Source organism: Podarcis cretensis (assembly GCF_951804945.1).
Source record: "Podarcis cretensis genome assembly, chromosome: 9".
Classification (NCBI taxonomy): Eukaryota; Metazoa; Chordata; class Lepidosauria; order Squamata; family Lacertidae; genus Podarcis; species Podarcis cretensis.
This window is the reverse complement of record NC_137178.1, coordinates 42,279,936-42,304,921: the sequence shown is the minus strand read 5'-3', so window position 1 is coordinate 42,304,921 and position 24,986 is coordinate 42,279,936. Positions and strand designations below refer to the sequence as shown.

General features: G+C 41.7%; 2 protein-coding genes across 2 annotated transcripts in view; both read right to left on the bottom strand.

Moving 5' to 3' along the window:
* Nucleotides 1-9,338, bottom strand: part of GUCY1A1 (guanylate cyclase 1 soluble subunit alpha 1) — a 37,971-nt gene extending 28,633 nt beyond the window's left edge. Inside the window, exon 1 of the mRNA XM_079990450.1 lies at nt 9,095-9,338. The gene's annotated coding sequence lies outside the window, so the exon portion shown is untranslated. The remainder of the gene's footprint in view (nt 1-9,094) is intronic.
* The window catches only part of LOC307224011 (uncharacterized protein), a 396,785-nt gene that overhangs the window by 17,780 nt on the left and 354,019 nt on the right, over nt 1-24,986 (bottom strand). The gene's annotated exons all lie outside the window — the stretch shown is intronic.

Sequence of the window (24,986 nt, the reverse complement as noted above, 5' to 3'; positions counted from 1 at the left end):
TACAGTTTTCATATACTAGAGGTTATAAGCAGTACTTATGGAAATATAAAGCCACGATCGACATCTTGCCTAACTCCCTCATCTATCTTTGTTATGTCTTTTGCATTATAAAGCACTTTCTTTCCCCCCACCACCCCAGCCAAGACTTGTGGGGGGAAAGGATCTCACCAGACTGAACTACATTGCACTGGACCGACTGATGCTAAATGTGTCTGTTTGAAACATATATTTAGCAACCCCTTTTACTCCTGAAGGGCATATTAACTATATTAATCATCTCTAGGTCACTGGAAGCCTTTGGCTTGGAAAGAGATTATTTAATTACTATTTGCTTTGTCTAGGCCTCTAGACAATCAATGTGCTTTTGACTCAGTGCAAGCATTAACTCTTTTATAACCCTTCCTTGAGCTCAAAATGCTCCTGTTTACTGTGTACACATGAGCAATCATTAACATTTTGGGTTTTTACTTGAGGTGATGAATTTGTGATGTCATGCCTTCTACACTGCCATGTAGATTTGCTCTTTTTAAAAAACAAAACCATCCTATTATTTCATAACATTGTCATACCACTTAAGAAGCTTGTGTGTGTGTGTGTGTGTCTCATTGAACCAGCCATTCCACATGCACATAACAATGTAATGCATTTGATAGTTTTCAAGATGCCACAAGACCGTTGTTTCTACTGCAAAAGATTTACTCCTCTGAAAGCATAAATATTGTCCTATTCAGAATAATCATTTGACATATCACTCTTGAAAACTGTACCATTTCAAACTATATGCAGAGGGATTGCACATTTGAATACTGTACTCCTCAATGTTATATTTATGTAAATGGTGGATGAAATCCATGTAGAAATCCTGACATAGTATCTGTGCTACTAGATTCATTTTGAGCAGTTTCGGTACACTAAGAAAAAAAGGGAAAGTACAGCATATTAACTGTTGGAACTCTTCAGCATGCCAACTAGCATAAATTGCTTTGATTATAAAGAGTACTTTTAATTGACATTTTAATCAAATTCTAGTCTGTTTGGTCTCTACCTACTCCCCTTCCATGTCACAAACACACACACACACACACACAGTGTAACCTTTCTGCTGGATTTTCTGGTGTGTGTTTTAGAATCTCACCCATCCTGTGATTTTTCTAATTTTTATATTTCTGTTTGTCATTCTAGAATAAACATGCAAAACATTATTGTAGTCAGTAGAGGCTGCTAACTCCCTTCAGCTTGATTTGGAACTAGGTCAGCAATTATAAGACTCACTGGATAGCTAAACTTTAAAAACTAGAGGGAAACCCCCAGACTCACCTTTTTCTAAGTTATCTAAAATGACCCTAACGTCACCTTGGCAAATTGTCTTAACATTCCACAGACCTTTAATTCACCTTTTTGACACCAACCTCATCTCACACAAACAGATTCAAAGGATGATATCAAGGGATCAATGGAGAAGATCAAAACTTATGGAAAAGAAACCATCCAATTTCTGAATTTGCCTAACTAAGCTCTAGGAAACTTCCCAGCCAAAGTAGTGCTTAACATGTGCAATCGTTTCCCCATTTTTCATCTGACACTGACACCAAAAAACATTCCTTCCATAAGCCACAGTATTTTTAAAAAATGAACTACATATATTAAATTTGTGGTTAGATTTATGCTAAATATTTCTCATTAGTTATGTTTTTAGCTGTTCCTATTTTATCTTTAAGCTGAATTTAGCCCCTGTCAGGGTGGGGGTGGGGGAGGCAGGCGAATAAATAAATGTGAACAAGCTTCTCCAATTTATTTACTAACTTAGTAGCACTGGTCCACTGGTTACTTGAAATATTGTAATTCTCTTCCACAGAATGGTGACACAATTCACTGATACTGTGAAGCTTTGGGGTGATAAAGTTTGTGTTTTCATATTACACAATAGTGTTTCATGTTGCCCAATTTCCCAAGCCATAGAACATGCCAGGGAATAGCCTTTCACAGGGTCAGTGTCCTTGTGAGTAAAGAGTCCTGGAGATTTGCACTGCTTTTGTATGCTCTGGTTATCTTCAAACAAACAAGTTATGTTGAATGGGAAGCAAGTATATAAACAGGCATCAATTGTCAAAAGCAACAGGACATCCCTAAGGCTTATACCAGTCAAGTCCAAAAACGTAGCAACTGTATCTCTCTTTGTCTAAATTCAAAAGTGTTTCTCTTTTCCCTTTCTTGGCACTACAGATGGAGAAGAATTTTGTTCAGGTCACATTTTTAAGCAAACTGACCTAATTTACACCTTCTGGACTAATGCACAGATCAGAATGTAATTATCTATTGGATTTCATGCTTCTCTGAAATAGCTAACATAGTTCTCAGCTTTAAAAATGCACCAAAATGCAAAAAGTATACATTTTTGTGATACAATATGTCAAGAAATGTGTACATTGAGCTAGAATAAGCATTTAAATATATATTTTATAAAGTATTATTAAGTGCATATCTAAATACATTTTTCTATGGACTTTAAAAAATTCAATTAATCCATGAATGGGGCAGAACAGACTCATGAATGAACACATGCAAAACTGACATGGACCAGATGTGCACTGATTTGTCCATCCCTACATGGCGATAGATTCCCTGGGCGTGGTGGGGGGCTCATCTCAGACCCCACCCTGAGAGGTATAGATATAACTAGCATTCCAAACATCTGGAAGAGCTAGCCTAGTTTAGTAAGGATCAGTAGTGACTGAGTATGTCCAAGCTTTGTAAAAGGTAGCATATTTATTGCAATGCTATTAACCTCCTTGAATTCATGGGAAAGGCAATAAAGACAAACAAACACAACTAACCTTTTTGTGAACTGTATTTCAAAGCATTTAGGGAGTGCTGTCTAAAGCATTTTAACAAACTGGGCAAATGGAAATTTCCATCCAAATTCTATCAATCCAATAAATTCATTATTGCAATATTTTTCTTGCATAATTATATAATTAATGTTATTTAAGCAATCACTTTCAAGTGGGCATGTCTGGGACCCTGGGCACTTTGAACAGAAGGAGCTAAGAAATGATACTTAGTCCCATTCATATATATATATCTCCACCCACACATAAACAAACCAAATTATTGTCCAAGATTCTCCGTGTTACAAGTGACCTAATTACAATATGGGCTGGACTGTGCCCAAGGGATATAACAATACAAGTGACAAATCTGCTTTTCCAAAAACTGTTTATGTGTATTATCCCTGACTTTTTACATACGGAAATATAAAGCCATTATTCTCTTAACCTTTCATATACATATCCATGCCTATCCATGCTCCCCACTACTCTACTAAAATAAACATAAAGTGGAACTCAGATGAATTATATTGAACTCTTGTTCTTGAACTCTTTAAAACAGTTCAAAAAATTCAAAACTATTCTTTACTTAACTACTGTAATCCTCTACATGTTCTGCCTTCAAACTTGCAGGAAGCTGTAAAAGTCCAGCTGTGACATCTTCAACAGATTTATTTCAATGCCCATTAAGTATGCATTTGAGGTGAGAAAATCCATAGTTGCACAAGAAAGAAAGAGTGGGGGAAACTCAGGTTGCAAACATGGTTTCAGCTGCTGCCAAATGTGATTGCTGCAACAGAAGCACTTAGCAGCTGTAAACCCTGTTCAATGAAAGAGACCTCTACGACAACATCTGAGAAAGGTACATGGGCCTCCACTTTGATTTATTCTCTCTCTACACAGAAGGCAAGAAAGGTTATATCCATGAAATATGTTGCTCTCTTTTTTGGCAGAACGTTTTGCAAGATTGGTTCAGCCGATAGTCGGTTATGATTAGCTTGCTCCCTCAGGGACGCAATCCTAAACATACTTCTCTGAAAGGAAAGGCACATTCCTAAAAGCCACAGCATTTTGGCTCCACGTGTGCTAGGATGGCTTCTCCCCTGCCCTGTATGTACAATGTGATATGTGGAATACATCCTGTCTATATACATAATGACACAAATATACTAGGCTCAAATTCCACATATGCAACAGAAGGGAGTAGCTGCAGCATGTGAATGAGGCATATATTCTGTATCTTGTGTGTGCATGCATATATATATATATATATATATATATAGCATTGCAGGGAACATACACAAGACAGAGGCTCGTTCTACTTTATATGTGGAATCTAGCCATGTGTGGAGCCTACCTACTGGTGTGAATTGGCCCTAAGCCCCGTGGATTTCAGTGGGGTATGACTTCCAAGCAAACAAGTTTTTTTGCTTGGTGGGTTTTTCCAAACAATGCCCTCCAAAGCATAATAAGGTTTAATAAACCCAGTTATCAACTTTGTTTCTCCATGATGGAGACTACATCTTATGGGGCCAAGGGAAAAGAAGGCAAGACAAATGAAAATAAAGGAATGTAGCAATGTAACAAATGTTTGTGCCATAGGAACCAGATTTGTGTACTTCATGGATTACCTCAAAGGAGTTCATATAGCTGATAAACTGATTTTAAAAAATTACTCAATCTATTTCAAATAACTGCTTTATACTCTAGTCTACTGCAATGTTAGCTTCACATTCAGTTGTCAGGGGCGGGGAAGCACCAAAATAATTATCTGGCTATTATCAGTTAGTGACCTTTTCCACTTTGTTTCTTCTCCTTCCCAACAGTAGAGTGAAAGGAATCTTCTGACTGCTCTTCTATTTAGAGATAATGATCAGTTCAGCTGATTGGGGCATCTCTGCCTGCCTTTTATCTAGCAGCTTATCTGGTCTACTCATGATTGACAGAGTATAATAAAGCCTAATCTCAGTTTCAGAATCACAGCAATACACATAGGAACAAGATTTCATTCCCTACCGTTTGATAAAAAAGTGAAAACAAATTGACTGTTTCACTACTTTTTGATAGCAGTGAAAACAATATATGACTTCTCCTTAATGGCATAAAAAGTATACCGGCCAATGTAACCATTTCAAACAAATATTAGTTTTATTATATAAGAAGCCATATTTTCCAGTAGCTGCCGCCCCTATCAGAGTTGTTGTCATCACCAACCTAGGAACTTCAATGTGAAGGCAGCACCTTCTGGTTTGTTCTTTTTAAATTTATTCATCTCAGTCCTCTGTATTTTCCACAAAACTACATTCATTTATCAAAGAAATGTATATGCTACCTTTTAAACAAACTGTCCCAAGATAATTAATTTTTAAAAATATACAAAACAATCCAATTACAAAACTACAATTACTACTGACAATTTTATGTCAACAACAGTTGAAAGATCCATTAGGTATTCAAAACTCACATCAGAATCCTCAGGAGTGAATTCCACAGACAGATACTTGAATTTGCAGCATTTCAGGTTTGATGTTTAATTATTCTAATCGAGTATCAACCAAAAGTGTAGTGGTGGTAGTTGTTCACTCAAAGGTCAGGCTGCATTTTGAGTGTGTTGATTTTATAACATTAAAAATGCAGAATTCACAATATTCTATGAACTCAGACAGTTGGAAGCATAACCATAAACCCTTTATCCCGACTGTCTGGATTTTAAAAACAAAACAAAATACATTGCAAGCTGTATTTTGCACATCCACATTTTTATTTTGGATCTGACATGAAAATCCACCAATAAATTATATACCTTGAAACTGATTATCTTAGTCGTCCATTAACGAAACTGTTGCCTTCCAAAAAGAATTATTGACAACAGCGTTAATTGTTGTAGTAGACACCTTTATCCTTAACCAGTGAGATGGTGAGCTAAACATTAAAACCTTCTTTTGTGACTCCATAAAGATGTATCATGAAATAATTCTCATTAACCTCACTTTCTATATTGTTCTGGTATCACACAACGTACTTTGAAAGATATTGTTCTTTCACCGTGCTTGTCTAAAGTTAGTAGAATAAAATACATGCAGTAGGTGGCCCAGACGACAAGACCCCCACTCTTGACCTCATTGATGTGGTCAAATGAAAACAGAGCAATATGTTTGGCACCAGCTTAGCTGCAGGAGTTGCCGGAAGGACCTCCATACACACTGCCCAGGCCTGTCACTAAGGTTTGACGTCCTCGCAGGAGGTGCAACCCATTGCCTCTTGAGACAGATGGATGCCAACAACAAGTAGGTGGTAAATTACAACCCATAAGGAAGTATAATAAAGTCACAAAGCTTCTGTTTATCAAATACATTCTGGCATAGGCTTTTGTGGACGAGAATCCATTTTTGTCAGATGCACCTGACAAAACAAGGACATAAAAAGTTATGCCACAGTAAATATGTTAGGCTGAGCCTAAGTCCCCTTGAACTCAGCAGGACTCACTTCTGTGTAGAGATGTGTGTAGAGCTGTGCTGTAAAGTCTTTAAAGTGCTACCTAAATTCCAACTACTCAATAATACAGTTAGATAATTAATAAAAGCCATACTAATTTATTTGTTTTTTTACTCATATGCCAGTTGCATGTTTTCATACTGGATTAGAAAAGGGGCAAATTGGCTAAGAAACTAAGAAACTTTCAAGATTTTAAACAGTTCTTAATTTCAGCTTCACAACCATGAACACAAATGGCAGAAACAACAGCAGATTCAACAATGGAGCCTTTGACAAACATTAAAATACTGTCCCCAAGTGCTCAATCATAAACCAGAAAAGTAATATATTTCTAACCTGTAGCGATTAATTCTACTTTAACTCTGCTTTCAATAGACATTGCCATACGATGCATACGATAGCATCACACCAATAAGTCCAGTTGGTTTTAATGCACCAATTAGTCCAGTTGGTTTTAAAATAAGAACTTATTTTCTAAACTTGCTGGAAGTTATGTAGATGAGACCGAGGCAAAGAATTCATAAGGACAAGAAAGGAGAGTTAAAACTAGCAGCCTTTTGCCATATAGCCTACATCATGCTCAACATTGCAAGAGTTGGGATGGGGGGGAGGATGTTTCTTTATAGAATATGAAGCAAGTATCAATAATTTAATGTCTGAAATCAGTCTGACTTGCACTCTAAGATGCACCCTGTGTAACTATATATTTTAGAGCTATCTCCAAGAAAGGTGGTAATGGTGAAGCAACTGGGTATTGGAGTTTTGTTTTGTTTATTTTGCATACTCAGATACAATGGCCAAATAACCAGAAAAAAACCAGCCTTGGCCTGGTTTGTGCTTGATTCACAAAAAATCTACAGATGATATTTTCCACAGACCAGAGATAGCGTTGGTGCCAAAGCATGAAAATGAGCTAGTACATTTCCTTCTTTCTTCTCTAACGGGAATAAACGCCTTATTTTGGGTTGTGTCATTTCTGATGAATTTTTCCTGATCGTTTTGACACTATACCATGGTTTCATCTGCTGTTTTCCTCCTTGCTTCTGTTGACTACTGATCCTAGTTTTAGTTTCCTTATTTTAATTGATAACAAGATAGAGACAAAATTTTAAAAAATCCTTCCAGTAGCACTTTAGAGACCAACTAAGTTTGTTATTGGTATGAGCTTTTGTGTGCCTGAACACTTTTTTTTAATTTTGTTTCAACTACGGCAGACCAACACAGCTACATACCTGTAAGATAGAGACAGTGTGACATAAGTGGCTACAATGCTCAAGTTGGGGACATTCAGATCCAGCCATGGAGCACATGAAATGACTGATCCATTCTGCTCTCCTCCACACATTTTTTTTGTTTTTAAAAAACATTTTATTTACAATTCTATCAATAGTGTGTCTTGCCTTCAAGGAGTTAAAACTTGTATATATGGTTCTACCCTTCCCTATCTTATCTTCACAATAACCCTGTGAGGTAGGCTGTGCCAAAAGACGTGATGGCCCAAGGTCACTCAGTGAGTTTCATGGCTGAGTGGGGATTTTGGCCTTGATCTCAAAATGACAACTGTGAAGCTAAAAGGGGGCGAAGAAAATCGGACGCCATCCTGACCTTGGAAGAAAGGGGAGTTATGATTTGGTTTGGTTTGGTTTGGTTTTTAAATGCAACAGATCCTTGCAAACTGCTTTGAGAACCGTTACAGTGGTAAAGCGCCGAGCAAATCTTGTTACGAAACAATAACGAACAAATAACATTTAAAGAAGCAGCCATCCAGCCTATGCAAGCATTTGCACAGCATGCGAGCTGCTTTTTCGGGGCGCAGCTACGGTGGCCGCTGAGGACAACTCTGGACAAGTCTTGACTCGGCCCGAGGAAAGGCCGGCGCGGCCTCGGCAGCAACCTTCCCTCCGGCTCCTGACAGGGTGAGGGTGGAAGCAGCTCGCTCCGCCTTTTCCCACGAAGCTGCCCCGCTGCCACTGCCTGGAAGCCCGGAGCTCGTCCTGACCCCGCTGCCCTGACCCGGGACGCTTCGCCCTCTGCCGCGTTCCGGAGGCCGGAGCGTGGGAACCAGGCAGAGCGAGAGCCGGACGGGCGCGCCGCGAGGGGAAGGCGGGGCCCGCAGGCTCCCGCGGCGGCTCCGGTTCCCTTCAGACCGCGCGAGCCTCTTGCCGGGCGCAGGACCTGCCTCGGCACCAGCAGGGCGGGAAAGGAGAGAACTGCCCGTCGCGGCCCGTCTTTCCTCTGTGGAGAGGGTAGGGAGGTCCGGAGAGGAGTCCTGGCTGAGGAACCCGCTTTGCTATTGGCAGGACTTTGCGGAGCTTCCAAACCGCGTGCGGGGGGGGGGGGCAGTGAAGGAATGGTGCGTATAGGAAGGTGAGGGAAACGGCAACAATACCCCTCGCTCCCCCCCATCACCTGCCTCAAGTGGACCATGCCCAGAGAAAGGCATTCGCGAACCAATTTAGGGCAGAAGAAGAAGGAAAGTGGTGGCGCGCGGTGAAGGTTGGGCTAGACCCAGGGAGGGGCGCAGGCACCGCTTGAGCAGGCGAAGAAGGGCGGGAGAGGGCCACACCCCGGCGCGCCAGGCAGCGCCAGCCCCTCCCCTCCGCGCCCTAGCGCTGTCCAGGGTCCCCATTTGCCCCGGCTGGCGGCGACGAGACGTCTTTCTCCTCGACGCCTCAGCGAGAGGTGGCCGCGCGCCGCCGACCCGAGCAGCCCCACCGCCGCGCGCTCGCCCCGTTGCCGCCTGCTTTGTGGCGCTCGCCTCCTCCACTCACCTCGTCGCGCTGCTTCTCCCCTTTCGCTTCGCCCGGCGCTCGAGCGGCAGTCGGCGGCTCTTGCTGCTGCTTTTTCGGTGCCTGAGGGGAAAGCGCCGCTCGCCTTCCCAGCTCGACAGCCTCTCCCCGGCGAACTCATGTTGGAAACGTGCGTTTGGACAGCTGGCTTCAGCCGCTTCTTCTGGCCCCTCCCCGGCCTCTCGCTCCAAGCGAGGAGGCGCTTTCTTGGGCGCCCAATCGGAAGAGCCGCCGCGGCAGGAGCGGAGCGGGGGGGGGGGGGAGAGAGAGAGCAGAAGAAGCGACACAAAAGGAGGAAAGAGAGCAAGGTGCGTGGGGGGGGGGGGGGAGAAGAAAGAGCGAGGCACTCGTTAGGTGGCACATTTTAAGACTTCCCATCATTTTGGGTTCTACTGTGTTCAGTCGCCGATTACCGTAAATACAAACACGGATAGGTTCTTGGCTGCCACATAAAGCCTTCCCCCTTATTCTAGAATTGTTGGGAGTTAAACACCTTTATTATTATTATTATTATTATTATTATTATTATTATTGCATTTCTATCCCATCTTTCCTCCAAGGAGCTCAAGGTGGCACCGTCTTTCTCATTTTATCCTTAGAACAACCCTGCGAGGTAGGTCAGGCTGAGAGTGAATGAGTGACTGAACCAAGGTCACACAGTGAGTTTGATGATTAAGCTGCATATGATTTGAACCCTGGTCTCCCTGGTACAGCACTCAAACCACTACACCACACTGCATCATATGTAGCTTGCCCCAAACAGATAAACATACCTGGATGCCACTGGAAACTCTTCTATTCCACCAGTCTGCGTTCCTCCCTGCCCCCAGCATCCACTGCCTTAGCCTATGTAAAGAGAAGGCCAGCCTGGTTAAACCATCTCTTCAGGTTATACGTATGGACCTTTCCAACTTGGCATGCCGGAAACTTGCCTTTGATCCGGGTGTGGCTTGCCACAGCACTGTCAAATACTTGCAATAAAGACTATGCTCAGGAGAAGCAGAAGTGGAGATGCTTCTGGGGGCCTACAGATGAGCAAGCTCCTGGGTGCTATAGATGAGACTCAAGCTGTCATGAATTGCCTGCCACTATCAGGAGTTCTACCAGGATTGGAGAACCTCAGTCCCGAGATGCAAATACAGTTCTCCAGACCTCTCTATATGGCCCTCAAGACTCTCCCCATGGCACACACTTCAAGCTCTGCACCCTCAGTTGTTTTTGACTGGCTGTAATGTGATCATCCCTTTTGCATGGATAGAGGATGGAGAAGTCAGTGTGCATGTGGAAACCTCTGATTTTCAATGGTATGTGCTGAGTAAACTTCAGGTGGCTACCACCCAACATTTTTTCCATGTAAGGATAACCAAACGTAACTAAGGCCTTTGATTGTTACCAAGAAAATCTCTCTTCCTATAAAGATAATACCTCTTTCCCCCTTTTCTTTTTAAGAAAAAAAATAGGGCAGCTGCTCATGAAAATGTCAAACTGATTTGGGTAGGATACAGTTTAGGATTCCTTATCCTAAGTGGGGAAATGGGTGCACACACATTAATGTGATAAGATGTAAATATTGAAAATACAAAAATGCAGAGTGCAAACATTATGATACTGATATATTTGGTTATTCATATAACTAGAGTTGCAAACGCAAGAAAGAAAGGAAATGCTGTCATTAAAGTGAAAAAATGCATAAGGCTGACAGTGTCTTGAAACTGATCATTCTGTACATCTTTACCAGTATCTGTTTTTCTCCAGTGGAGTTGTATGCATGCAACAAGTTTTGGTTTCCTCTTCTTTGGAAAAGCAGCCCAGTTCTGGCATACCCACACAACAACTCATTATGCTTTGGCTTGTGAATTTTGCAAATAGGGAATTGTTCCTAGCTTTTTATATTGATCCCTGAGCCCTCATTTTGCTCTGGATTTTAGCATGTTCTTTTGTATGTTGTATTTTGTAACTTTATAATGCATTGTGGCTTGGCTCTAGCTGCATATAAATAAACAAACAAATGTAAATATTCAAGAAGATGATCATGATATGCCTCCTTTTTTCTTTTTCTTTTAAAAACATCTGGATCCACTCTTCACTTTATGGGAAAATCCTCTGAGTGTGTATTTAAAAAATCATTCATTGTAAATACATGCACACAAATTGAACACAGATGAAATCCTTCTCATTCAGGAAGCTGAATCATTAATTGGACTAACATTTGACTGGTTGCAGTTTTGAAATTACTCTGATTTATACAGATGAAAAACCTTATGTTCTTAAGTGGTAATAAATGCCAAAAACATTTTGACATCAAAATTGTATGTCATTATTATTATTGTTATTGTTATTATTATTAGAAGATATTTGTTTTGGACTAGATTTTTCCCCCTGCTTTCAAAGTTGAACTCATTTATTTCAATCTGACTGTGTTATTTATCACATCTGTAATACACTGTAGTTTATAAAATGGTTTATCATTCTTATCTTCACAGCAATCTGTGAAGTAGGTTAGGATGGGAATTATTATTCCGCACCAGTCTGCCACTCTTCTTTATGGCTAAGCAGTAATGAACCACCCTAAGGAAACTTCTAAACAGTTTTGTTGGCTGGCGGTTGCAAAGGAATGAATTGCGGGGAACCAACTGAATCTTAATTGAAACTTAATACAAATAAGAAGGGGTTACTATTGGGTGGAGGAGTTTGTGGTCCAGGAATGGATTAGACCAAGGCCCGTTGAGGCCAGCATTCAGGTCTCACAGTGGCCAACCAGATGCCTATGGAGAAACTGCAAGCAGAACCTGAGTGCAGTAGCACTCTTGCCCCTTGTGATTCCCAGCAACTGGTAATCAGAAGCAGACAAGGGATGTGGGTGGTGCTGTGGTCTAAACCACTGAGCCTCTTGGGCTTGCCAATCAGAAGGCTGGCAATTCGAATCCCCATGACAGTGTGAGCTCCTGTTGCCCTGTCCCTGCTCCTGCTCCTGCCAACCTAGCAGTTCTAAAGCACGCCAGTGCAAGTAGATAAATAGGTACTGCTGTGGCGGGAAAGTAAACGGTGTTTCTGTGCACTCTGGCTTCCGTCATGGTTTAGTTGGTTTAGTCCTGCTGGCCACATGACCTGGAAAGCTGTCTGTGGTCAAACGCCGGCTCCTTTGGCCTGAAAAGCGAGATGAGCACCACAACTCCATAGTGAAGTATGTCCTTTACCTTTACCTTTTACTCAGAAGCAAATGGCAAGGTAGTGCATGAATTCTGTGTTGCTTTTACCAAACACCTGATAGCCAAAATAAAAATAAAAATGCATCCAAACAAGGAGCTTGCATTGCTGGATATCAGATATAATAGGTACTTGAAACATTTTTATTATTATTTAAACCACCTATTTCAGTAGCCATCACACCATCCCTGCCAATGAATCCCATAGGTAATTATACTTTCTGCAAAGAGCTGCTTCCTTTAGCCTTCCTGAGCCTGCTGCCTTATCAATTTAATTGGATGACCCTGATGCAGTTCTCATGTTTTAAGGCAGTGTGCAGATTTTTCTCTATTCATTATTTCAACATAGCAAACGAGCCTACCATTAACAGTTCTTCTTAAACACCAACATTGATTGGAATGGGATTTTTAACACACACACACACACACACACACACACACACACACTGCTTTTGCAATAAACATGCAAAGTTCAAAGATGGATATTTTAGAATGACAATAGGCACAACTCACAACTTTGTTGGGGGGGGGGGGATACAAAAAAATGGTGCCTACCCATCTAAATATGATTTTGTAGGCACTTCATAGTAAATTGAATTTATGTCATATTGTCGTTGTCCATTTGTTTTCTAGATGCTTAACAATGAACCATTTTTATGCTGCCTTCCTCCTGTTATTTCTTACTTGTATTAAGAAAACTTTTTCTTAATACTGTATCCTTGTACATTTTATTTTAAATCTTTAATCAGCAGATGGTGTTAACAGGAGAGCCTTTAAGGGAAGAGAATAGAGGATGGTGAGCTAGATTCCCTCTTTACAGTGGTACCTCGGGTTAAGAACTTAATTCGTTCTGGAGGTCCGTTCTTAACCTGAAACTGTTCTTAACCTGAGGTACCACTTTAGCTAATGGGGCCTCCCACTGCTGTCACACAGTGGCAGCAGCAGCGGCGCAATTTCTGTTCTCATCCTGAATCAAAGTTCTTAACCCGAGGTACTATTTCTGGGTTAGTGGCATCTGTAACCTGAAGCATCTGTAACCTGAAGCGTCTGCAACCCGAGGTACCACTGTACTTCCCAACATCCCATTTTCACGACCTTCCGAGTACCACTCCTGCATCTGAGTCGGCTACGAGGAAACCTGTTACTTCTCAAGGGGCCAGAGCTGTCCTTTGGGAATTATCCAATTGCTGGTGCAATTTACTTCTTTTTACCCTTGTTTTCTCTGGGTTGTTTTTTTTTAAAAAAAAAAAACAAAGCTTTTAAATTCACAGTGCTGTAGTTGATTAATAGGCCCACTTAGCAATGTAAACTGTTGGCAAAGACTGTTTCTTAACAACTGCTGCCACCAACGAGTCCTAGGGCAAATCTGGACACCCTAAAACAAACACCGGATGGGGAAAGTGCTTTGAGACTGGACCGCTTTGTTTAACTCAGCCAGAGCTCTGCGTTTCATTTGCTAACCTGGGCATGACGTCCTTTCATACATAATCATGGATGCAATGTAGTGTCCTCGTTAAATAAAATTGCATTATTCTAGAGAGTAAGTAGACAAAAATAGCATGAAAATATAAAAAAATGCAAGATTATGTAGGTGGACGCATTTCTTCACCACTTAGCTAAGAAAGGAATTAGCAAGCAAAGCTGTTCAGTTTATATTCCTGATCTGAATGTCCTAGGTCATTTTTATAAACATGAAATATTTTTGGCTGCATGTTATGCATGTTTAAGCCCTCCTTTAACATTAGCCCTACCCACAAATTGATTCAGGGCCCGATCTGGGGTGGGGCAGTGGGTCTCTGCATTGGGCCTGTCAGCAGGCTATGCATAGCCAACATGGCCAATGTAAGTACAGTGATACCTCAGGTTACATACGCTTCAGGTTACATACACTTCAGATTACAGACTCTGCTAACCCAGAAATAGTGCTTCAGGTTAAGAACTTTGCTTCAGGATAAGAACAGAAATCGTGCTCCAGCAGCACAGCGGCAGCGGGAGGCCCCATTAGCTAAAGTGGTGCTTCAGGTTAAGAACAGTTTCAGGTTAAGAACAGACCTCCGGAACGAATTAAGTACTTAACCTGAGGTACCACTGTATAGCTCATTAAAGATACACCTTCTAATTTAGAATGTAATCTTTGGAATACAACACTGTTCACTTATAAGAAGAACTTAGTACTCATTTTTATAAGGGTGATATCTGCAGGCATACTCAGACTGTAAAGGGCAATAGAACAAAAGGAATGTTAAAACTGGGACAATGCTCACTTCTAAAGTGAATTCTCTTGTAATTACATGCAATAATCGTAAAAGGAAAATGACAGCCTTTCTCGCCTAAAGAGACAAAAATAGATGAATCTGTACAAAAATGTGACATTCTGAAAGTCACTTTGGCTTCTTAGTACAAGCAAAATAAATAGATTAAACCAAATTAAAGGTTAAAGTGTTACATCCCTAAAAGCTAGATAATTGAGAGTCTTCGCACTACAGATTTACTTATGCCAATCAAATGCTGGCTGGGTCTCCAATGCGCACCCTACCTAGTACTCGTCACTCATGGTTATATAATAGGCACTCAAAAGCTTAGGAAACTGCCTTATACTGAGTCAGACCACTGGGTCCATCTAGCTTAATAGTGTTTACTGGCAGTGGCTCTTCAGGATTTCAGATGGACTTTCTTCTGAGAGCCAGTGTGGTGTAGTGGTTAAGAGTAGTAGACTTGTAATCTGGTGAACCAGGTTCGTGTCCCCGCTCCTCCACATGCAGCTGCTGGGTGACCTTGGGTCAGTCACACTTCATTGAAGTCTCTCAGCCCCACTCACCTCACAGAGTGTTTGTTGTGGGGGAGGAAGGGAAAGGAGAATGTTAGCTGCTTTGAGACTCCTTAAAGGGAGTGAAAGGAGGGATATCAAATCCAAACTCCTCCTCCTCTTCTTCTTCTTCCTCTTCTTCTTCTTCTTCTTCTTCCAGCCTAAATTGAAGATACTGGGGATTGAAACAGGGACCTTCAGCAGGCAAGGCAGATGCTCTGCCCCTGAGCTATGTTCCTATTTCCTGTTTGCAACAAACGTGTCCAAACCAATAACTGAGGTGCTGAGTCATTTTCAGAGCCAGTTCTACTTCCCTAAGCAGCAGATGCTAAGCAGTGGGCAGCAGACAGAGAAGTGACTTAGAATCTGGTGCAATTCCACACTGGCGTAAGAAGCTATCAGCCTCACTGTCGCTGTACTTCAGGAGCCGTCATTGCTGCTAGAACTGTCCAGGATAGGTTAAATGCTTGTAAATCTGATTAATCATAGCAAAATAGAGATTCTGCAGAAAGCGAGAAAGTTCAGCAGACATTGGGGTTTGACTGCTTTTGCTAATATCTAACTAGGAGGTTGGGACGCAGGTGGCGCTGTGGGTTAAAGCCTCAGCGCCTAGGACTTGCCGATCGAAAGGTCGGCGGTTCGAATCCCTGCGGCGGGGTGCGCTCCCGCTGCTCGGTCCCAGCGCCTGCCAACCTAGCAGTTCGAAAGCACCTCCGGGTGCAAGTAGATAAATAGGGACCGCTTACCAGCGGGAAGGTAAACGGCGTTTCCGTGTGCGACTCTGGCTCGCCAGAGCAGCGATGTCACGCTGGCCACGTGACCCGGAAGTGTCTCCGGACAGCGCTGGCCCCTGGCCTCTTAAGTGAGATGGGCGCACAACCCCAGAGTCTGTCAAGACTGGCCCGTATGGGCAGGGGTACCTTTACCTTTTACCTTTTAACTAGGAGGTTACGTATGAAATGTGTTGAAGACTTTACATGCATTTGAACCCAGTATGCATTAACCGGATACATTTTCTTATCTATTACAGTGGTGGTTGTTAAAGTGAAGTACGTGTCTGTTTGGAAGCTATTTATGAGGCTCCTGGTTTTGTGTGTTAAAAGTCACCAAAGGGCTGGCTGAGAAGTCTCTGCAGCAGATCAGTTCCTGTGTACACCATAATACTTCTAGATAAACTCAAAACAACTAATGTATACTTTAAAGCAACTTTTAAAATGTAAACAAATTTTTAAAAGGAGCAAATACACAAATAGCAGTGGAAGAAATTGAAAAATAGAATCGCTCATTGATGCAGTAATCAGGAATCCCAAAGCAGCAGCAATGCAGAAAATAAACCAAATAGCTTTAGCCAATCCAAATGCCTTCCAACAAAAGGCCAGGTTTTCCACCTGGCACTTGAAAACATAGAGTGTTGAGTTGTACCTTTCTGATGAAAGCATTCCTAAAGTCAGAATTATCACTGAAAAGACCCTTCTCAAACTTTGCAGGCACTTACCAATCCAGCAGGTGCTTAAGTTCGTATACATGGCACTTCCTTCCTTATTATTCTTGGACAAGCCTATGAAGCAGGTTAGGCTGAAAGAGAAAGGCCAAGATCCCCAAGTGCAGACCCTCCTAGTGTCCCTATTTTCCAGGGACAGTTGCAGATTTACAGAAGCCATCCCAGTTTCTGATTGAATCCTGGAATGCCCTGCTTTTTCTTAGGATGTCCCTATTTGCATTGGAGAAATATTGGAGGGTATAGAGTTATGTGACCCCCAAGCCCAGGAGAGAAGGAACTATACAACCTTTAGAAGACATCTGAAGGCAGCCCTGGATAGGGGAATTTTAAAATGTGTAATGTTTTATTAAGTTTTTATATATGTTGGAAGCAAGCCAGTCAGATGGGCAGGGTATTAATATTATTATTAATAACAATAATAGGATGTACCTATTTTCACTGGAGAAATGTTGGAGGGTATGCAAGTGAACTACATGGACAAATGTGGATTTGAACATGGGTGTTCTAAGTCCTAGTCCAGCATCCAAACCACTACACCACACTTTGAGTCTTCATGGGAATATGTGCATTCTTGGAATCTAAGTCACTGTACCTTAGCACAGGCTGAACTCAGTGACTGATCAGAGATGGGGAACTGAAGGCCAAATGCAGCCTCCAAGGCCTGTTGCTGGCCCTTGTGATTCTCCCCAAGCCATATCTCCTCTTCCCAGGGTACAAACCTCCCTGGCCTTGCTTTGCATACTCCTTGAGCGTTCTTTCTTGGCTGCAATGTGTCACTGAACTCTGAAAATACCTCTTGTCTGGATGGTGGCTATACAGCATGTGTAGAAATTAGCCAGCTGCATAACAGTGAAATTCACATGAGTTGCTCTGCCCGTCTTTGCCTCTGGCCCTGCCTACTTCTGGCATGTGGTTTTTGTAAGCTTGTCCAGAAAGCAACTTGAACTGAAAATGGTTCCCCATTCCTGCTCTGGATTTTTCGGCAAGTAACTATTCTTTATGTTTCCAGCATATGGGCAAATAATATAGCCTAATGTGAAACTAAACACCAGGAAATGAAAATAACCATGGTGACGGAAAACAAAATTATAACACTTTCTAATATATGGCAATCTGTCGTGACACATTAAACAGAAATGTCGCATCCTGGAAGATTTAGTCCTGAGAACAGAAGGGAGGCCTTCTAGCTGTCTTCAAGCTCACAGATGGACAAAATTTGGAGGCTAGTGACTCGCCATGGCAACAGAGGAGTTAGCTAGAGGAAGTGGGATAAAGTTGCAGGAAGAAAGATAAGTGCAAGAGAGAGTTTTCTAAACATAAAAATATTTAGGAAATGGAACAAATTGCAAGGGAAGTTGTAACGGCCCCATCACTAGAAGTGGACTCTTTAAAAATAGCTTATTAGATAAACATGTGTCTGAGCTGGTTTTCACAGTGCAAAGACCTGGATGACCTGCTATGGCACTCACTGCTGCGTGTGAAGTTGTGCTTCAGTCATCTGGCCTTTTATTTACTTAATATGAAATCTAATGCTTCATGTACAAGTGACAGTCACTGGCAGAATCGACATGGACTACCTCCTATAAATCAGAGGTTGAGGCATTTGTGTGCCCCTTCAATATTGCCCAATTCCCTTCAGTCCAGGCAGCATGGCCAGTGGTTGGGAATGATGGACTCTGGAGTCCAGCAACATCTGGTAGGCTAGAGATCCTCCCTAAAAAAAATAAAAAATCCAGTGAAGTGAATGGAGAAAACTTTTGGGGGAATAGCAGGGAGCATAGCTCAGTGGTAGATCACATGTTCTGCATGCAGAAGGTCCCAGGCACAATCTCTAGCATCTACCATGTCTAGCTGGGAAATACCATAGCCTGAACCTAGAGAGCTGCTTGGCAGATCAGCCTTCCCCAGCTTGGTGATCTCCAGAAAGTTGTTGGACTGCAACTCACCTCAGCCTCAGCCAGCTTGGCCAAAGGGACAGTAGGAGTTGTAGTCCAAAATATCTGGAGACACCAGGTTGGAGATAGCTGGTGTAGACAGGGCTGTGCTAGATAGACCAATGGAAGACTAGCTTCCTGTATTCCATAGAAGTTGTTTTATGCCTGCTTTGACACAGGTGAGTCAGTGCTGTGATCCAGGGTGCTAATTTAGGCTACTCCCTTTATGATTCCCATAAAGAAAAAGTTGGCTTTTGCTTAACCAATGGAACTTTTGACTCCCCCCCCCCTCATTGAACAGCAAATCCTCCCCTCCCTTTGTTGCCCACTAAAACACAAACTGCTTTTGAAGCTCCCCTTGCATTCAGAAGTCTTTTGTTACACAGCATAGAGGGGCTGTCATTCACAAAGCACAATTCCAAAGTACCATTGGGAACACAAAAGTAGTCAGATGCTGCTTGAAAACTCAAAATGATGCCTTGTGCCCAAACATGTCCAGTCTAGGGAATATGAGCCACACAGAGTTCCATTGAAATAAATGGGGCAGAGGACACTGGGGATTGCATTCACCATCCTTCTGCTTTTGACTTGGGTGATGTTATCTATAATCTCGGTGTGATCTCAGCCTGCAGTGAAGTTCTCTTCATGAAACCGAATAACCTAAAACTGAATAGATTCCCCTGCAAATATAAATTTGTTTTCAGCTGTGCTGTTTGGAAGAGTATCTTCAAGCTACTTTTGTGAAGAAATGCCTTTCTTATTATGAGGAAACTTAAGGTGCTATTTGAGATCCAGCCTATTCCAGTCTCCTCTTATACTCTGCAGATTTATTTATAGACTGTGAACATACATAACCAAACATGGATAAAGCTATTTCTAGAGAGTTTGTGTGTTTACCTGCCCCCTCCCACCATTTTGAAGAAACAGTCTTTCTTCAGGGAGCCTTAGAATCAGATATTACACAGTGTACTGGGAAAGATGGTCCATTTCTTTGAACTCGCAGAAGATATGAATGGCGTATTGACCTCAGCTGTGTGGGATTCCATTTTTATGGACGTACGTTAAATTGTGTCAAAATGGAGTTTGTGTTCTAGTATTAAACTCACTTTTGTAACCACTGGAAGAATACCTAACCACTCTTCAGGGGAGAAAGAACAGCGCAGACATTTTCAAAATTTTGGCATGACTTCTTCAGTGCCCTCATGACTGGAATACCATCGTCAAATTTAGCATCTTCATATTCTTCTATCATAGTCCTATCAGACAGTAAATTCTTCTCAAAGGGTTGGAGAATCTGCATTCCTCCTGGTGATGCTGGATTAAAACTGCCACTTCAGTTGTTATATTTTGCTGTGTTCGCCCCGGCAAGTGTTATATGGAAACGCACTGCTTTTCAGTATGTATTTATTTAGAAGTCTTAAACACCATGTTTCAACTGAACAGTGGTGCAATGGATGGGGAACATGGCAGAGCACAGGTCCAGTACATTTTTCATAGCCTGAGGAATAGCACCATCTTCCAGAGCAGTATATGGAAGTGTTATAAGCTTGCCAGTGTCTGTACGTGCAAGACCGGACATGGCCATTTTGTTTGACATGGACTATAGCAGGTCCAAGATAATCCAGGACACTTCATGTCTGATCAGGGATGTGAATCTCACCAGCCAAAGACTTGCATGCTAACCACTACACCTCCCTTTGTCAGCTTATTATTCCAGATTTACCCTTTCAGCGGGGAGGGGAAACCTTGTTGACAACTATCCATTTGCAACATCTGAACAATCTGTTTGCAGTATTAATGCATTCATTGCCCCCATCTAGAAGCAATCTATGACTGTTTATTGACCCTAATCAATTGAGTATTATGTTGTGTGCTGCTGCTGCTGTTGTGTGTAATGGATCAATAGAAATGTCTGCTCCCCCCCTCCCCATTTTACTTATGGGAATGGTTCTGGGGCAGTCATTCCAACACTTCAAAATTGTCAATTGCCTCACTGCAATGGATTGCTTCTCAAGGCATCTTACAACATGTTGTAATAATGTTCCTTCCCAAAAGATTTGTCATCATTCCGCAGGGCCTCCAAGATGGAGCTGTTCCACCAGGCCTTTGGTCAGGGTTCAGTCTGACTCATTTTCTCTTTGTATAAGAACAAGCACGAAGGAGGTTTCCCAGCCTGCTTATAGGTCCTTATAATATCAATGGAAACAGTTGGTCCTGGTGAGTATTAACAACTTTCAATTTTAACCTGAGGATTGTCATTTGTCCAGTTTTAACTTTAACTTTAATTTATTTGAATTAATTTTGGGATGCATTTTAATTGATCGATTGCTTGTTTTCATGCATATCGTATTATTTATGTGATGCTTTATATGACTGCTGGTTTTTATGCATTTGTATTACTTATATGATGTTAGCAGCTCTGAGCCCAGCTCCGGCCAGGGAGGGCGGGGTACAAATAATTTATTATTATTATTATTATTATTATTATTATTATTATTATTAAGCAACACAGATAACAATCCAGCGTCACTGCTCACCTGGCTGCCTAATGCATCTGTGAAGTGACAGGGAGGTTGATGCATACAGGTGTAGCATCAGGAGTGCGTGGATGGCTCAGCGCTGGCACAGCAACAGAGACAATCCAAATACAACAACCATACCCCACCCATCTAACTGGGTTGCCCCAGCTAAACTGATGCACCCAATGCTGACCCTATTTTGCACTGACCTCCCACCTGCCCCGTCCCTCCTTCTCATTTACCAGCACTGAGCTCCACACTAGGAAACCAATTGAGCAATGCTGCCCCAACATAGTCTGCCCTGTCCTGCCAGCCACTACTGGCTGGGTCCAGACTAAAGGCTCATTGAGATCACTGGGACTTAGATCCTAGCTATATGGCTCCAACCCACCGCTTAAGGAACCAACACACTATATGTGGTGGGGAAAGAAATGGATGCAAACAAGAAATAATGGCAACATATGGATGGAACAGAAGGAAGACAGTTGCCAGGAGTAGAATGAGATGTAATTACTCAAAGTGGAAAAAGTAAGTGCAGATGCACTCAAAACATTGACAGAAGGCTATAAAAACAGTAAAAGGAAGCTGGCAACATATAGAAGGTCAGTTTCCCATTGGTGCAGCATAAGCTATAATGCAAAGAGTAGCTACCGGCGCTATATTATTATTGGTGTATTTTCTAGCATATGCCATCGCCTTCTTTAGAGCCTTGAGGGTTGGTGAGGTAGTATCCAACCAAATGGGACCTCCTGTGGCCTCCATTTAAATGAGATACAATTATCAGAAGATTGGCGGTTTGAATCCCCGCGACTGGGTGAGCTCCCGTTGCTTGGTCCCTGCTCCTGCCAACCTAGCAGTTTGAAAGCACGTCAAAGTGCAAGTAGATAAATAGGTACCGCTATGGCAGGAAGGTAAACGGTGTTTCCATGCATTGCTCTGGTTCGCCTGAAGCGGCTTAGTCATGCTGGCCACATGACCCGGAAGCTGTATGCCAGCTCCCTCGTCCAGTAAAGCAAGGTGAGCGCCACAGCCCCAGAGTCGCCCGCGACTGGACCTAATGGTCAGGGTTCCCTCTACCTTTACCTTTACTTGTGATTGGAGGAGCCATGGTTCCATCAACTACTCAGTCTTTTTCTTCCCATTCTTTAACTACTGTGCGCGCACACAAGGCCACACCTTTAAATTCCATACTAGTTGGTCTAGACTTTCTATTCCCAGTAGTGGATGGTATGTTGGGGTGGTGGTATACACCTGACCTCACAACAGCCGAGTCACTATACTAAGCAGGAAGGAAAGGGTAAGGCAGCTGGGAGGTCAACATGGTGCAAATGCACCAGCAGAACCAATGAGTGTCACTACATCTGCTATGCTTTATCCCTGCCCCCATTTCTGTACAGTGGTACCTTGGTTCTTACACTTGATCCGTTCTGGAAGTCCGTTCCAAAACCAAAGCATTCCAAAACCAAGGTGCGTTTTCCTCATAGAAAGTAATGCAAAACAGATTAATCCATTCCAGATTTTTTAAAACAACAGCTAAAACAGCAATTTAATGTGAATTTTACTATCTAACAAGACCATTGATCCATAAAATGAAAGCAATATTCAATGGACTGCACTATAAAATAAATAAGACAGTATTGTAGATGACAAAAAAAAACAAAAAACATTTCTTACCTGCACTGATGATAGCAATTGTTTGGATGGGGGGCTTTTATCCATTTCCGCAGTCACACAATCAATCAATCAATCAATCAATAGCTGAACTGGGTTCCACACAGTCACAAAAACAAATTAACTGAAAAGCCCAAAACAAAAATGCAAAATAAATAGAAAAAACAAAAGCATCAAATACAGTGGTACCTTGGTTCTTGAACTTAATCCATTCCAGAAGTCTGTTTGACTTCCAAAATGTTTGAAAACCAAGGCATGGGTTCTGATCGATGCAGGCACCCCGGAAACAATAGCCGACAGCCACATTGGACGTTCAGCTTCCAAAAAACATTCAAAAACTGGAACACTTACTTCTGGGTTTTTGGTGTTTGGGAACCAAGGCATTTGAGTACCAAGGTGTTTGAGAACCAAGGTGTTTGAGAACCAAGGTACCACTGTATTTAAAAACACAAACATGAATGATTATGGAGTGTTTATTACTTCACCCATAACATGAATGGAAAGGGTAAGGGGGAAAGTTTCTATCTTTTAACCACTATTATTATACATTTAACTTAATTTTTAAAGGGTACACGCGAGGCAAGATGGAAGGTAATTGTTCTGAGGTCTGCATTATGAGTATAAACTCAGAACAATGGCTCTTCACATATGATCCCCACATCCTTGTATGTTTTTCTTTGTTTGGTTAGTTGATAAACCAGTTTAACATTTGAGCAAAAATAAAACAAGAGCTATATGAAATATCTTAGGGCTGAGCTACCTCTGCCTTTTTTTTTGTATTGTAATTACATTTCAAACCTAAAAAACAAAGTTACAATTCCCTTTGCCTGTCCAGTTGAGGTCTAAATGCCAGCTGAGCCTTGGTTCCAAATGTTAGCACAGGAATTCACAATGACAAGTGAGCCATCTGAAAATGGCAAAATGCTTATAAGATTTCATTTAGAAGGCAACAAGTGCACCACCTGTATAATACACCTTCATTAACTTTGACTGCAGTTCCTTTACATTTATAAATGCCATTAGTAACATGTATAATATCCTTATCATATTTTGTTGTATGAAGGTCACCTTTCTGCAACACTGCATAATCAGCTTGGGTTTAAAAGGACTGGACTGATTCCAGCATGTCTTTCTGACTGTTATGCCTGTACTCCAGCTTTCCTCAACTGGTTGTCCTCCAGAAGCTTCAAACTACAATTCGCATCATCCCTAACATTGGCAATACTGGCCAGGGCTGATGGGAGTTGTACAGCATAACATCTAGAGGGCACCAGATCTAGGAAGGCTGCTGTGTGCTGTTATTTCAATATTTCTGTCATGATGTGTTAATTCTATGCCTCCAGCAGCCATGCGTTGTAAGTATCCCATGGTGAAGGAAATTAAATACTCTCTTCACAGAAACATTTCTACTATTTCATTCACCTGTTTAGAATATCAAGAGTGAGCAGCAGTAAAAAAGATTTCTGGGGCTTATCAATGCAACATTGTGTTTGAAATATACGTGGACATCCTGCACATAGAGAGTGCAAAAGGAAAAACAAAATTATATATTTTTAAAAAACATGCACATTTTTACTCAACCTTTTTTTGGAATTCTGATTGTTTACCCTTCTGTTCAGTAAATTTATACTGTCTCTGCTTTTAGTGATTTTATTTTGATGCTTAAAAAACCCCAACAGATTGTGACATAGTTTTTTTTTTTATTTGTAACCAGTCCTGGAACCTTTAGATGAAAGGCAGATAATAAATGTATCTAAGAAATAATACAATAGATGAATTAATTAATATCTGGCTTTGAGGAGATTACAGTCTGCTCCTTTAAAATAGTTTCTTTTTCACTACAGCCCTTCCTCTCCACTTGAGGCTTGGAATTACTATTCTAGAAAAATGCTATTTTTCTAGAAAAACTGGTGTGGGAGCTCACCATAAACTTCTGCCTTATTCTCTTAGAATGGTAATGGTGCTCACGTGAGAGGTGCTGGAGCTGAGCTCCTGTGAGCTCCAGCTTTTAAAAAGCCCTGGTTGTAAAACTAGCATATTTTTTTCAAACCATTTTTTCCCCTCCAAATAAAAATAAACTGTTTAAGATCAGGAGATGTACCTGTAGGTCAGGAATAGGAAACCTGTGGTCTTTCCAATCTGCTAGACTCCCAACAACCCCAGCCAACAACATCTGGAAGTCTCATGGTTTCTCACCCCTGCTGAAGATGAAAACAGTCAATGCAGGTCTTGAAATA